The following is a 16,189-nucleotide window of genomic DNA, read 5'->3' as shown; positions in this document are numbered from 1 at the left end:
AACGGACAATTGCGTGGTCGTGCGATGCTGTACCTAAACGAATTTGATGTCCTTTTTTCCCACAAACAGAGCTTTCTTTTGGTGGTATTTGATCACCTGTGCGATTTTTACTTTTTGCGCTATAAACAAAAAAAGAGCGTCAATTTTGCAAAAATAACAATATTTTTCACATTTTTTTATATGAAATTCCCCAAAAAAAAAGTAAAAAATCAACATTTTTTAACATTTTAGGCCAATTTGTTTTATGCTACATATGTTTGGTAAAAAAATCGCAAAAAGCGTATTTTGATTGGTTTGCGCAAAAGTTATTGCGTTTACTAACTAAGGGAAAGATTTCTGTCATTTTTGGTGTTTTTTTTTTAACGCGTAATGGCGGCGATCTGTGATTTTTTTTGCGGTACTGCGACATTGCGGCGGACAGATCGGACCCTTGACTGACATTTTTGACACTTTTGGGGTTAACAGTGACATTACTACAGTAATCAGTGCTATATATATGCACTGTTACTGCAAAATGACACTGGCAGGGAAGGGGTTAACTTTATTGGGGAAGGAGGGGTTAAGTGTGTCCCTAGGGGCGTTCTTCTAACTGTGATTGGACATGGCTACTGGTGTAGGAACAGTGATCAACGGTCCTACATAGTAGAACCGTATGATCACTATTCCTACACAGGGGAGAATGACAGGCGGCTTGTTTACATTAGCCGCCTGCCTTTCTCCCTTCACGGCGGACGATCGCGAGTGACCGGTGGACATCGGGTCCGCCGGTCACACGCACGGACTTCCTAGGGACTTCCGCTATTGGCTCACAAGCAAGTGACAGGCGAGTGACGTACCCATACGTCACTTTGCCTGGCCGGGGCTGACCGCAGCAGTATATGTACTTGCGGCGGTCGGCAAACGGTTAAAGAGACGTTATTTCCAGCAAGATGGGGCACCACCTAACTACCACCGAGATTTGAAAGTCTATCTCAATGACATTCTACCAGGACATAGGATGGAATGTAGAGGTGCTGTTGAATTCCCTCCATGTTCCCCGGACTTAACACGCCTATCTGGGTGTGGTGTACTGTAGAAAACCACCGACATTGACTGCACTACGGGGAGAAATTGAAATGGCGATTCCTGTGGATACTCTAGTCAATGTTGTTCATGCAGTAGCTCGCTATAATCAAGACCCATTTGAAGTCCATAGCCTTGTGTGAGTTACGATGGCTTGTAGTTTACACAGCCCTTTCCTTTCCCCCCAGCTGCTAAACAGTGGTGGGTGAATGCAAGGAAGATAACTATATGTGTCTTTGGAGGGCTACATTAAAGAGAACCTGTTCATTTGCCCTGCTGATGTGACAAATATACATATCAACTTTTTACCAAATGTGTTTTCCTTTTAAGCAATTCAGAAAAGAAATGTAAATGTAAGTGCACATTGGAAACTAGGATAAATAATAACATTGTGAGAGATATAATGCGAGACACATCCCGAGATTCTAATTTAAAGTCATGTCTTTACACATCTTCTGTCACTGTCAAGTGGTCCAGGAGTATTGACATGCCATTTTGTGCTGCATAACGGAGGTCACCTCTTTACCTGTGCCTATGACAGTAGCAATCTGCCTTCTTGGTCTAGTAGAGCAGTGGTCCTCAACTCCAGGCCTCGGGGCCCACTAACAGGTCAGATTTTAAGTATTACCTTGGGGAGATGCAGACTAGAATACTGCAATCACGGAGCAGCAAATGAGATCACCTGTGATGTAATTTAGTTATCTTACAAACCTGGCCTGTTAGTGGGCCCCGAGGACCGGAGTTGAGGACCACTGTAGTAGAGGGCTAGGGCTCAGCCTGCTACTGTTTTATGCCCACAAGGCATTGATCCTCTATTGGAAGAAACACATGACATCTTTCCTGTCGTATTGGAAAAGGCTTGTGAATAAAGTGATCCCATTCTATAATGCTATGTACTTGAGCAGGGGTTGCTCTAAAAAATTTGAAAAAGTTTGGTAGATCTGGGTAGATAGCTCTACTACTGTTGTGTAGAGTCTTCATAGTATTAATGGTAGTCATGGGGGAGGTCATGCAGGAGGAGGTCATGGGTATCATTTGTTCTGGAGTTCTCCTTTTTTCATGTCTGCTGTTATCTCTAGATGGTCTCTTTTCCAACCCTAGGGTCTATGTCAGGTCTGGTTGCTGCCTAATGTGTAAGAAAATACTGTTGGTGATTTTTTGTCCTCATGCTTAGGGGACTGCAGATATATCAGTTTTGAGCTGACTTCCTACTCCTACCTCTCAATGGGTATTTACATCTAGGACAGTGGAGTTGCCCGCAGAATGGACTGCCTGGAATGGGGGGGGGGGGGGGGTATGTTTTTGACTGTTAAAAATATATTTTTCTACCGTCATTCTACACCCTGTGTGGCGAACAATTTTGTTATTTGTTCTTTTTTTTTCTATGCATAAACAACAAAAAAAGACATTTACAAAAAAAAAGTAATGTCTTCTTTTCATATAGTTATTTCATGTGATTAGCTAGGACATAGCCATCTTTATTATCGGTAAAACTATAATATGATTTGAATATTCACATAAACAATATTAGACAAACCCTTTGCACCAGTACCAGGCTCTGAATGTTATTTGGAATTAGAAATATTTAGAACCTCAGCATGCACACCTTGCAATTTGAATGTTGGAGACCATCACCAGGCTGGGACTAAAAAGAAACCCTAGCTTGTAAATGCCAGCTCAAACTGTGCTAAGCACAAAGAAGCAGTGATATTTATAAACCTACACCTACCTAGCTAGATTCGGAGAAGTGGGAAGCCAAGGGCAAGATTGGATTAACACTTTTTCTTATTTATTAAAATAAAGTCCTTTGAAACTGAGTGGCTCACACTGGCCAAAAACTGCTGTCAGACACATTAGACCTTTAGGCGTCTGTCAGAATTTCCAGATTAGCAGCAAGGGCATGTAAGACAAACATTTTCAGCTTTTCCCAAACAGCCTTTCTATGATCCAATTTTATTATTATTCTACATGCTACATCAATCATACTACCAGGGCCACTGTTGGAAATCATGGGGCCCCGTAGAGCCTTCATGATGGGGCCCCCAACCTCACCTACACCCCACCCACTCTCCCCCCGTTCCTGGGGTGCAGCAGAACAGCAGCACTGACTTTATCTGCCTACACCCCATAAATGAAAAAAAAAAAAAAAAAGTCCTTCCTCTGCTTCCACCTCCTGGGCCCCTCTGTTAACCGGATGGGGCCTAGGGAAAGTCATTTAAGCCCTGGTAAGCAAGTAGGAGCAGTGGTGTGGTCTAGTAAAATCCATTTCTTTATTTAGGCATAAATTAACATGAAATTAAGCTGTCCTGGGCCCCCCTGTTTAGCTGACTAGGCCTGGGCCCAGTACAACAGGGCTGGTTGTACTGCCCTATCAGTGGCTCTGCATACTACCACTAACATTTAATACAATCTGAATTTAAAATGTGAGTAGGGCCATAGTGTTTAATGCATGGGACTACAGCCTCTCCCCACAGTGCACCTATAAATAGTGTCAGGCGCTCTCTTAAAGCTCAAGTCTTCTTTATTACTTTTGTGTTTTTTTATAAATGGCTCTCCAATGGTAAAATAAATGCTGCTGTAGCTGCAATACAGTATGTAGGTGTACCTGTTCTGCAATCCAATGTAAATCCTATTTTGGGCTGAATGATGTCCAGCACAGTTCGACCTACTTCCTGGTGTGCAAGATGTTAACCCTCCTCCCTAACTACAGCACCATGCACTCGCAGAATATTGATGCAGAATACATCCCCTGGGAGGGGGGGCTTTACAGGAGATGAAAATAAGTTCTAAGGAGTTATGTGGCAGAAGAAATGTTTTTTTATCTGCCATTGGTTTTCTGGACTACGGCAGGAAATGTTACACCCAGGGGCGTAACTACAGGGGTTGCAGGGGTTTCAATTGCAACCGGGCCCCATGCTCCAGAGGGCCTGTGCGGCCCGCCTGTTCAGCTGGATAGGAGGGGCGGCGGGGGCAGCATGTAGAGAAATCACTGTCCTTTTTCCTCCTGTAGCTGCAGAAGTAAAATGGAGGAGATTGGTTCCTCTGTATGCTGCCCCCGCCACTCCTCCTATCCAGTTCACTTGTGTTCTGCTGTTTCTGGGCCCCTGTGTACTCCCCTGGTCCCCCCCTACTGTGCTGCCCCCACCCCCCACTGTGCTACCTCCCCTCTCCTGCCGGCTGCTGCAGGGGATATTTCACAAATGAGAACAAGGAAAGGGTCGATAAATATGTAATTTACCAGCTCCTTCCTTTTCTGAATGGACAGAGTCATAGTCAGTGACATTGTAAAAAAATAAAATAAAATGATAAAAAATAATACAATTAAAATACCAAAAAATAAAAACTGCTGACACCAGTGGGTGAACTTCCAGGATCGCAAATGTCACATTTGCAACTGGGCCCTGGCATTCCACCACTGTGAGGAGGCCCCAAGATGGCAGGAAGGGGGCCCACTGCAGAACTTGTGAAAGGGTCCTGCTGCGGGACCGAAATAAAGCGCCCTGCGATGAGAGAAAAGGGCCCCAGGATTATTTGGAAGAGCCACAGGCTTGAAGGGAAGGGCCCCGGCCAGGGGTCCGGGGGGCCCTAATGGTTTCTTGCACCAGGGCCCAGAAGGTTCTAGTTACACACTCTTTTTCAGAACTAATACCAAACAAAATGTTTATAATTGGTGGAGGAGCTTGAGTCTTATGGCTGAGACCTGGATTATGGCTTCGGCGTACAAACCCCTATTAAATATAGTGTAATTTAATCTCAATAAATGGTCACAGCCAACACAAGCCAATATATCATGTTTTTGTTGATTTAAGCCACTTCCATGCCAGGCCTATTCTGACAATCCTCTCCTACATGTAAAAATCATCATTTTTTGCTAGATAATTACTCAGAACCCACAAACATTATATATGTTTTTTAGCAGAGACCCTAGGGAATAAAATGGCGGTTCTTGCAACTTTTTATGTCACATGGTATTTGTGCAGCAATTTTTCAAACGCGTTTTTTCTTTTTTGGAAAAAAAACTGTTTTATGAATTTGAAGAATAACAAAACACTTACATAGTTACATAGTTTGGGAGGTTGAAAAAAGACATCAGTCCATCCAGTTCAACCTATGATGTGTGCGTGTGTTTGCTGTTAACCGTACATTGTATACCCCTGTATGTTGTGGTCTTTAAGGTGCCCGTTTAATAGTTTTTATAAACTGTCGATGCTCCCTGCTGATATCACTGCTTGTGGAAGAGAATTCCACATCCTTACTGCTCTGACAGTTATTTTAAGGTTAAACCATTTTTCCTCTAGTTTTAGTGAGTGGCCATGCGTCTTATTGTATTCCCTTTCTCTGAAAAGTTTGTTCCTTATGCTAGGGTCATCACCAGTACAGTATTTGTACATTGATATCATATCCCCTCTCAAGCATCTCTTCTCCAGAGAGAATAAGTTCAATGCTTGCAGTCTTTCCTCATAGCTAATGTTCTCCATGCCCCTAATTATTTTTGTTGCCCTTCTCTGGACTCTCTCCAGTTCCAGCACATCCTTCCTGAGGACCGGTGCCCAGAACTGGACGGAATATTTCAGATGTGGCCGGACCAGAGTATTGTAGAGTGGGAGAATAATCTCTTTATTTCTGGAGTGAATCCCCTTTTTTATACATGCCAGTATTTTGTTGGTTTTGCTTGCAGTGGCTTGGCATTGCATGCCACTGCCAAGCCTGTTGTCCACTAGTACCCCTAGGTCCTTTTCCATCTTAGATTCACCCAGAGTTTCCCCCCCTAGTGAGTAGCTTGCTTTTGTGTTTCTGACGCCCAAGTGCATTACTTTACATTTTTCAACATTAAACCTCATCTGCCATGTAGTTGCCCATCCCATTATTTTGTCCAGGTCCGCTTGTAAGGTTTCCACATCCTGCATGGAAGATATTGGCATGCTTAGTTTAGTATCATCCGCAAATACCGAGATTGTGCTGGATATCCCCTCCTCTAGATCGTTTATGAATAAATTAAACAGGATTGGTCCCAGGACAGAACCTTGGGGGACCCCACTTTCCACACCCACCCAATCAGAGTACTCCCCATTTATCACCACCCTCTGGACTCTCCCCTGGAGCCAGTTCTCTATCCGGGTACTCACCTTATGGTCCATACCTACGTACCTTAGTTTGTACAGTAAGCGTTTGTGGGGGACTGTGTCAAATGCCTTTGCAAAGTCCAGATACACCACATTCACAGGCCTTCCTTTGTCTAGATGGCAACTCACTTCATCGTAGAAGGTTAATAGATTGGTCTGGCAAGAACGATTTTTCATGAAACCATGCTGATTACTACTAATAATACAGTTTTTATTACTAAAGTCTTCTATATAGTCCCTCAACATTCCCTCCAAAATCTTGCTTTGGCACTAAAGTTAGCCCAATTTTTTGTATAATGTGAAAGATGATATTACGCTGAGTAAATAGATAGCTACTCAAAGAATGTCACCAAACTTGGTACCTAAAAATCTCCATAAGCGTTGCTTAAAAAACTTTTACAGGTTACCAGCTTATAGTTACAGAGGAGGTCTTTGGGCTAGAATTGTTGCTCTTACGTTTGCAGCGATATCTCACATGTGTGGTTTGAACCCCGTTTACATATGTGGGCTCGACACATATATGCTTCTGCAAATGTAGGCGCAAGCATGCAGGGACGGGGGGCGCTTTACATTTTTTTAAATTGTTTATTTTATTTTTAAAATTTTTAAAATCTTCCGGGGAACAAGTGGCTAAATAACGTATTGGTTTGAATTGCTGATTGCAAGTTATGTATTGGTTGGGAGGGACATGCAGACCCATGATTGATCAAATCCAAACTTGTGTTAGCACCTTAAATATATCCATAATTCAGGAAAAAAAAAAAGGAGTAAGTAGCGTCTTTGAATCCACATGTCACTGCTTTATGATCACAAGTGAATTTTCTAGTTACACTTTACTACAAATAAAATACAGATTGATATAGGTGACCCTTCTACTCCCTTCACAGGTTACCTAGAGAAAAGTCAGAAAGTCACTCGATGGTTTTACGTTTTCAGTATAAAGTGTCCTCTGCAGGTGGCATTTTGGCACTGTCAGGTAACATGTCCTACTCGGTCTACCTCTTACTTTGTCGAATGTTTCATCTGTCACTTTCATTTTACTAAGCAGACTTGTCAAACGCACTGTAGAGCAGTAATACTTACTTGAATATGTATGGATATTCAGCTTTCATATTCAGATGGAACTGCTACTTGGGATGAATATATTTCACTCTGCTAATATCTGTCATGTAATACAGTAATGAAACCATTTATGAGCACAAAAAGGAAGCCCATCGTGAGGGGAAATATGTAAGCTGCCATTGCTGACCTCTACTTTAGAAAACGCTAGGTGGCTGGCTGTCACGTGGACTCTATTGCTTCAATATTTTTAAAATCACTGACCCAGAAGAAGCCTTTAGATCAAAAGTTGCTCGGACTTTGCTCTTACATCACATTCTGTGTTCCTGTTCCAGGCAGTGCCAGGACAAGATCATCCAGTGCCCAGGGCCAAGATGCCAAATTGCGCCACCCCTTCATTATTTGCAAGCCTATGAGAAGGAAAGGGGAGAGAGCACAGCCTGCACCTCCTCCCAGCTCTCTCCTCCTCTTCCTGCTGCCTCCAGCTCTGGGCTGTCACTACTCTTGTCAGCCTTATAGTAGAAGGCACTTGTGGCACCCCCATCCCTAAAATACACACTGCACCCAGGGCTGCCATCTATTCTGCTCACCTCTTACCCCAGCCCTGGTTCCAGGTTAGTGTGCCTTGAGGCAACAAATGGAAAGGCAGCTAGCATTTTCAAAAGACAGTTTGCAATCTTGACTTACATATTTTTATCACTGTAGGTTTACTTTCACACATTCCAACATATTTTCCCTTTCACGCCACTTCAACGTGGTTTGTTGCAGTAATGTATTTTCAATGGCACCCCAACGCACTAACCCAATGTAGTACCATGCATTGTTTTGTACTGTGTTGGAAAAAATAGTGCTTGTCCTTTTTTTTTTTTTGCTCATTTTGGTGCATTGTCAGGTCATTCCTTTAAGTGGGTTGCCTTAAAGAGGTTGTAAACTCGTTTGTTTTTTTTTTTTACACCCTGCAAGAGAAAGACATAGTATGCATCGCATACTAGCTCATTATGCAATACTTACCTTAGAACGAGCCCCCGCCGTGCCACTCACTCACCTCTATGAGGGGCGACATGTCCAGCCGCCCGTCTTCCGGGATCGCGGCATCCGGCCATTTGATTGGCCGGAGCCGCGGTGACGTCACTCCCGCGCACGCGCGCGGGAGCCGACAGTCATGGCATGGGACTCTGAAGGAACGGCACGATCGGCCGTTCCTTCAGAGCGCATGCGCCAGTGACGTCACTGGCGGCATGTAAGGTAAATATCTCCTAAACGGTACATGTTTAGGAGATATTTACAGTACCTATAGGTAAGCCTTATCATAGGCTTACCTATAGGTACAAGTTGTAGAGGAGGGTTTACTTCCTCTTTAATGTAACGCACTTTACCATAAAACACAATGTATCCACTTGCCAACTGCCTAACTGGGAAAATACATCATTACTTTAATGTTTAATACCAGGGTTATGACTACAGCTAAATGCCATAACCCAGGTATCATTTTTCCACTCAGACACCCGTCTTTTTGATAAAAGTGATCCGACTGGAACATTTGCTACTGGATCACTTTTAGTAACGGTGCGCGGGGGGGGGGGGGGTCACCGCTCCCCTCCCTCCCCTCCACTGCTTTTGGGTGGATCCCAGGCTTTCCTGGGCAATCAGCTTTAAACTGATCCGATGCTGACTGCAGCTGGGCACAGAGATGAGCAGAGGAAAGATGGCTTTCGCCCATCTCTATGGCCTAGGAGGTCCAGAGCAAAATTGTGATGATTAATTGGTTGAACTAGATGAACTTGTGTCTTCTTTTAACCTGATTAAAGTGGGGTACACACTAGTAGAAAATCTGTCGAAAATTCCCGTCCAAGGTTAAAACGTACGCTTTTCGGCTAGCGTGTACACAACTTTCAGCAGCCGATGCCGAAATAAACAAAGGGACAAACACCAAAATTGTTATCGTCCCTCCCCAGACGACCAATTTTCGTTTAATGTGTATGCAGTATGTCCGTGAAAAATCGGATATAAAAGACCGCGCATGATCTGAAGTTGCTGACGACCCGGAAGTCTAGTAGCAAATGTCCCAAAAAAAAAAAAAATCGGACGAGAAATTTTGTGAACATTTATGCACTGTCAACTAAAAATGGTCATGAGCGTTGAGCATGAGAGAGAAAAATCGGAGTGTGTACGGGCCTTAAATGTGTAACTATGTCACTATGATGTCACTTCCGGTTTCGGCCACATTTTTAAAGCAAAAGTTAATTTTTTTTTTATCTTTTAAGGGTAGAGGAGAGATCTCTCCCAGATCTCTTTATATAGAGTCATGCTGTATTGATATCACAAAGGATGTTTAAAAGCCTTGCAATAGCAATAAAAGTGTTAAAAAAATGTCAAGGAACAGTGTAAAAATGTTATTAAAAAAATGTAAAAAAACATTTTCTTTAAAGAGCCCCCCCCCCCGTGCTAGCGCGCAGTGGTGAACGCATGTGTAGGTCACGCCTACATATGTATATCGTGTTTGCACCACACATGCGGTATCACTGCAAAAATCAGGGCGAGGGCAATAACTCTAGCACTAGACCTCCTCTGTAACTCTAAAATTGTAACCTGTAGAAATTTTTAAAGCGTCACCTATGAAGATTTTTTAAGCACCGGGCACCATTCCACGAACGTGCAATAGCATGACATGAAAAGGGTTTAGATACCAGCGCTATGGAGTTTCAGTACTTTTTGGACTAAGAAATGGTGGTGTAAGCTGCCCCCAACCTACCACTGAGGTAGTAGAATGGTAAAAAGTGCAAGTGATGTTGGGACCGGCGCTACCACATAAATATTATGTCTGTGCAATTCCATAAACTATATAATTCATATAAAAGTGCATATAGTGCTTAAACCAAAGTGCTGCGTGCTATAAAACTTCCAATATATTCGCATGGGCTGTGCTCAGTGTACCATATAAAAACACATGTGTACATATAAAGTGCTGAGTGCTATTGATAACCACGTGTGTGATTGCGTGCTATAACAAAGTTTGGCGCCAGTGGGTGTACCACCGATTGCACCGTTGCTTACCGCACTCTTAAGAAGGTGGCTCAGCACTCCCTGGTCACTAGAACAGAAAATAAGCCTCCATTGCGTAGTATATCCTTGTTAGGGTGAAACAACGTAGCATCCACTCACATTTAGGGAGTTCACTATCAGCTTGAGGTGTTCGCCGGGTCGCTTCCGCGTTCCACCAGCTCAAACCACCGTTCCCGGAAGTGACGTACTGACGTACGCAAACCACGCCCAACGCCCAACCCGTGGTTTGCGTACGTCAGCACTTTTTACCAATAGCAGGACATGTTAGGTATTTATTTACTTGGCGTAACATCACCTTTCATATTTTACAAAAAAATTGGGGTACATATTGTGTTTTGTTTTTTCTGTAATGCATTAACCACTTGAGGACCGCTCCACACAGATATACTGCAGCAGATATACTGTAAGTCAGCTCATGCTCTTGGTGTGGGGCGCGCGTGCCAACACCAACCCGCTCCCGCTGTGATTGGACAACAGGAGCCAATTTGCGGGTCCTGCCTCTCCTCTGAAAGATCCCAGGTCCTGGCGGACATTGTGATCGTTTGGAGGAGAGGCAGAACGGCGTTCTGCCTATGTAAACAAGGCAGACCACGGTTCTGTCACAGGGGAAGATGGAGATCTTGTGTTTCTGCTAAGCAGAAACACGTACATCTGTTTTCCTCTAGTGCATCCATTCCTCACACAGTTAGAAAGCACTCCCTAGGAGCACACTTAATCGTTTGATCGCCCTAGATGTTATCCCCTTCCCTGCCAGTGTCATTTATACAGTGACAGTGCATTTTTTAGCACTGATTACTGTATTGGTGTCACTGGTCCTCAAATAGTGTCACTTAGTGTCAGATTTGTCCACTGCAATGTCGCAATCCCATTAAAAATCGCTGATCACCGCCATTACTAGTAAAACAAATGTAAAAATTCCATGAATCTATCCAATAGTTTGTAGATGCTATAACTTTTGAGCAAACCAATCAATATGCACTTATTGGGATTTTTTTCACCAACATGATGTAGCAGAATACATATTGGTCTAAATTGATGAAGAAATTAGATTTTTTTTAATTTTTGTATAGGGTATGTTTTATAGCATAAAAAAATATTGTTTTGTTTTTTTTTCTCAAAACTGTTGGTATTTTTTTGTTTATAGCACAAAAAATAAAAACCGAAAACAAGATCAAATACCACCAAAAGAAAGTTCTATTTGTGAGGAAAAAAAGAACATATATTTTATTTGGGTACAGCGTCGCAGGTCTGCGCAATTGTCAGGTAAAATAACGCAGTGCCGTATCGCAAAAAATGGCTGGTCATTAAGGAGGTAAAACCTTCTGGAGCTTGAGTGGTTAAATTATATATATATTTTTAAAAATTGCGTTTGAAAAACCGCAGCGCAAAAACCATGTGACATAAAAGATTGCAATGACCGCCATTTTATTCTCTAGGGCCTCTGCTAAAAAATATATATAATGTTTGGGGGATCTAAGTAATGTTTTAGCAAGAAGTACTGATTTTTGCTTGTAAGCAAAGAATGTGAGAAAAAGGCCTGGTCAGTAAGTGGTTTAATTAACATACGTCCCCGAATGTAATGCACCAGTAAATCAAAGTGGACCCTTAAGCAGGGTTTCACCCAAGTAGCTGAATGCATAGTTCAAATAAAAATATGTGAGCTGCTTTACCTGCTAAAAGATGTGTAATTCTGTTTAGCCACTCTTGTCACATCGCACAGTCTGGACAGTGATATCACTTTGCAACGGTGCTGGATTGAGTCAGAACCTCCCACACTCACTAATTTTACTGTTGTAAAGAGGATTATAGGAAGTTAATAAAAAGATATCCTTCAGTAACAGTACAGAGAATTATAGGAAGTTAATAAAAAGATATCTTTCAGTAACAGTACTGGCAGAATTTGAATGTATTGACAGCTGGATTAAAGCCTGTTTTTACTGTACATTCCAGTTCTGTTTTAAAGAACAACTTTGCCAAGCACTAACTGCATCTAAACTATATAACATAACCCAAGTATACATTAAAAAAAAAAAAAAAACAATGATATTGTATCTACAACACAATTAGATTTCAATATGTTTATTGATTTTATAAGAATGAGAAACACACATGGTGTATACAGGTAACAACCACCGTCGGTAATAACATACATTTTGCAATATTTAACATGGTCAACAGAGAAATGTAGGATTATGGCAATCACAACAAAAGGTAACAGGTCAGTGGCTCTCGTCCTGGGCCGGAGCCATACCAGCTGGACCGGCCCCACCCCACCCCCTCCAGCGCCCCCAAGGGAACACACTGCGCTTCGAGGGAGGAAGCGGTCTCCCTGTCCCCTGCCCACTAGAAAGAGTCACCGACCAGGTAGGTCCAATCAGTAGCCACAACAGGTAGTAGCAGGGGGCAATAACAGCCCAAGGTAACCACATCAACCTAAGTCACTGCGTGGTAAAAAGAGGAAGAGACAGGAAAGAAAGAGAAGCGAAGAAAATGGGAGAAAGAGAAAAAAAAAGGAGGAAGGAAAGGATGAGATGGAGTAGAGGAAAAGAAAGACAGAAAGTTGGTGTCCAGGTCCACGAAAGAAAGGGCTCAGGCAACCCGCGTAAGTCACCTGGTCCCCCTATAAGGAGGATGTCCCCCTCCGTCAGGTATCATACCCAGGGGACCCAAGTCTTCTCGAAGAGGTGCATTTTATCCTGGAGGATGGCCACCTTCCTCGCGTTGATCATAATCCAGGTCAACTTAGCCTTAAACAACTCAATCGGCACGACTGGAGATCTCCAGGAACAGGCTATAGGTATTTTGGCTGCGGTAAAAATGAATGTCACCAGGCATTTCGTATGTTTCGAGGCATTCTCAATTGGTTTACCGAGAAGAGCCTGCAGAGGCAATTTAATCAAGTTAATGAGGGTGAGGGAGTATATGAAATTATAAACCCTTATCCAGAATCGTCTGACCTTAGGACAGGTCCACCATATGTGCAGGACCGTGCCCCGTTGGCAACACCCCCTAAAGCACTGTGGGGAAGCCTCTCAGACTGCTGCAGCCAATTTGACCGGGATCATGTACCACCTCAAGAACACTTTGTAGTTGGCCTCTATCAGTGACGTGTTAACTAAAGATTTTGAATTAAATTGTGCCAACGTATTCCATTCAGCTCTATCAAGTTCCTCCCCCAGGTCCTTCTCCCAACATACCATATAAGATCATTTGAATTTATCTACAACACAATTAAATTAAATGAATTAAATTAAATTTAAAGCCAAAACCTTCTTTTTAGCTTTTCATAGAATGGAGAATGCTGAAACCGTTTTTCGTCACAGTCACCAATATCTTCAGAGCAGAAAGTGTTGGGAAATCTAAAGTTTTCTGGCTGGCACCAGAACAGGATAGCAAAAACTTACAATGGGGGCACCTTTTCCCGTGACAGCTGTCTAAAAGAAATTTCCTCTCACTTTTTGTTGTTTTTACAGAACTGGAAATCCAGGGTAACCCCCACGATGGTTATTTTAGGTGGTTTCAACCGTTTCAAATTTTAGGTTAAAGTAACCTGCTTTTACGTTAGCGTGGGCATCTCATTTAATTTATGATGATGTTAAATTTGCTAAAGAGGCTTCTATCATATTGCAAATCCTCTTTTTAAGTCTCTATAGTATAAAACTAGCCATACACTGTGCAAATTTTAGACAATTCATAATGAACCAGCTGACATTCACTTCATGGGTAACCTTGTAGGCCCTGTCCTGCCTTGCCCCTTTGTCCTTCACTTGAAAAATCCTTTGCTTGCTGGACGGCTGTTGAAATACAATAGCCCAATGGGGGAATTTGTCCATCCACGCTATTAGCTGGGATGGAGAAATCTATCAGACTTTTTCATTCAGCCTTCTGCTAAAAGAAAAAAAATCTATCAGTGTATGTACAGCTTACTTTTTGACAAGTTAGAGAACCAAACATACTAGGTGAAGTAAAGTAAGCCTGTGCTCACCAAAAATCCAATCGCATATAGCAAAATTACCTATTTCTTTAAATTTTCCTTCACTTGATAAGATGTTATCATTGATTTAGTTCACTTTACCTCACTACAGATATTAGTTAATCAAGGCACACAGGCTTCCACATGAAATTTAATCAATTAAGGTGCTCAAAAATATCAGCACTGACCCCATCACTTGGTTGCCTTTACAAATACCCCTTTTTCATAGTTACAATATCTGAGCTGATTTAAATAACTCACTTAAAGTAGAACTATAGGCAAAACTTTTTTTTTTTTCATTTTGGATTTTGGCTAGAGGAAGGGAGGGTTATAACCCTCGTCAAATTTATTTTTTTTTTTTTGCACCATCTGCGTCCCATTGTGGAGATTTCCCTTAATTTCCTGTCCCATAGCCAAACAGGAAGTGAGACGAAATCCCTAAAAATCAAGGAAATTTCTTGGGGACCCCCCAGGTCACAAGAACTAGTATCCTCATTGGAACATTTCCCCTCTTTTACTTTTCTACGGAAAACCCAAAATGTGGGATTTTCTTTTTTACTTTCAATGATAATTGTCAGGACAAATGGAAAAAATTGAAAGGGACAAATAGAAAGGTTGAATCTTCTTAATGGGGGCACAGACAGAAAAAAAAAAACTGACAGGGGTTATAATCCCCCTCCCCTCTATCCAAAAGTAAAAAAAAAGTTTTGCCTTTAATTACACTTTAATAGAAAACTATTTCCTTCCCTGAATGGGACAGGGATTAGAAAATCAAAGAGGCAGGGACTAAAAATGATATAAAATACACAGCTCTACTTTCTAATATATTGGTTATATAATGAAAGCAAGTTCACAATGGACAAATCACAATCCACACTATGCTATAAAAGAGAGACAGTGGTCCCTAAATAATTAAATCCACTTTGGTCTTCTAATGTTTTTATCACTACAAATTCATACCAGTAAAAAGAGAGCAAACACAATGTGCTTCTTTAATTAGTTGTTTTTTTCTATTAACTTATACAATAATTTATCTGCATACAGTACGTGCTGCTAAAACAGATTTGTAAATCCAGCAGCAAGAAGGTGCATTGAGATTATCAATACCTGTAGTCTCATTGGGTTTAACAGACTTATAAAGTTTGTAATGATTGTTTTAGAATTACCGCAATCTTGTAATTATTTTGTATACAGTGATTATAGGGCCTTCTGTCATGGTGCCAATGCACAATGCACAACATCTGTTTGCCAACGGATTTACATTTGTGATTGAACGCTAGAGGTCGCCCTGTCCAGGAGGCTCCTCGAAATGGAGGCCTGATAACAATGGGCTCCTATGTATTCCCGGGTACTAGGTTTCTTTGTTTCATATGCACTCCTATTGAGTCTTGGCAGTTCATTCAAGTGGCACAGTTTGGGCCGTGTTATTCTCTGCATGCAATAGTAGAGTTAAAAACAAGACGCTATGAAAAAAAGAATTTGCAAGGACTTTAAAAGAAAATATTTTGCATGACAGTTCGATTTGAAAGTTATACAATAACACATTTCGTATTGGATTTCTATAATATTAGTACAGCACAATATAAGTATATGAATGCCCAAAAGGACTGATGCACTGCTTTGCCAATTTATATGTATTTCAATGACCTAATGGAGTTAAGAGGAAATGTAAAAATAAACAGCTTCAAGTTTATCTGCTTACAAATATTGTAATAGTAATACATCATGTGAACATGCCATGGGCTGTTGATAATAGTTTTAGAACAGTTATGTGGGGTACACACTATAAGAAAATCGGGTGAACGATCATCTGGTTTTCCTCGATGTTTCACAACAAATTGGAACTGAGGATAGAAATAATGTACAAAAATTCTCATACGATAAAGGCTGTTTGTTTTTTTATTTGTTG

The sequence above is a fragment of the Pelophylax lessonae genome, assembly GCF_965119305.1.
Source record: "Pelophylax lessonae genome assembly, chromosome: 5".
NCBI classification, from domain to species: domain Eukaryota; kingdom Metazoa; phylum Chordata; class Amphibia; order Anura; family Ranidae; genus Pelophylax; species Pelophylax lessonae.
The sequence above is the reverse complement of the archived record's forward strand: the minus strand, read 5'-3'. Positions refer to the sequence as shown.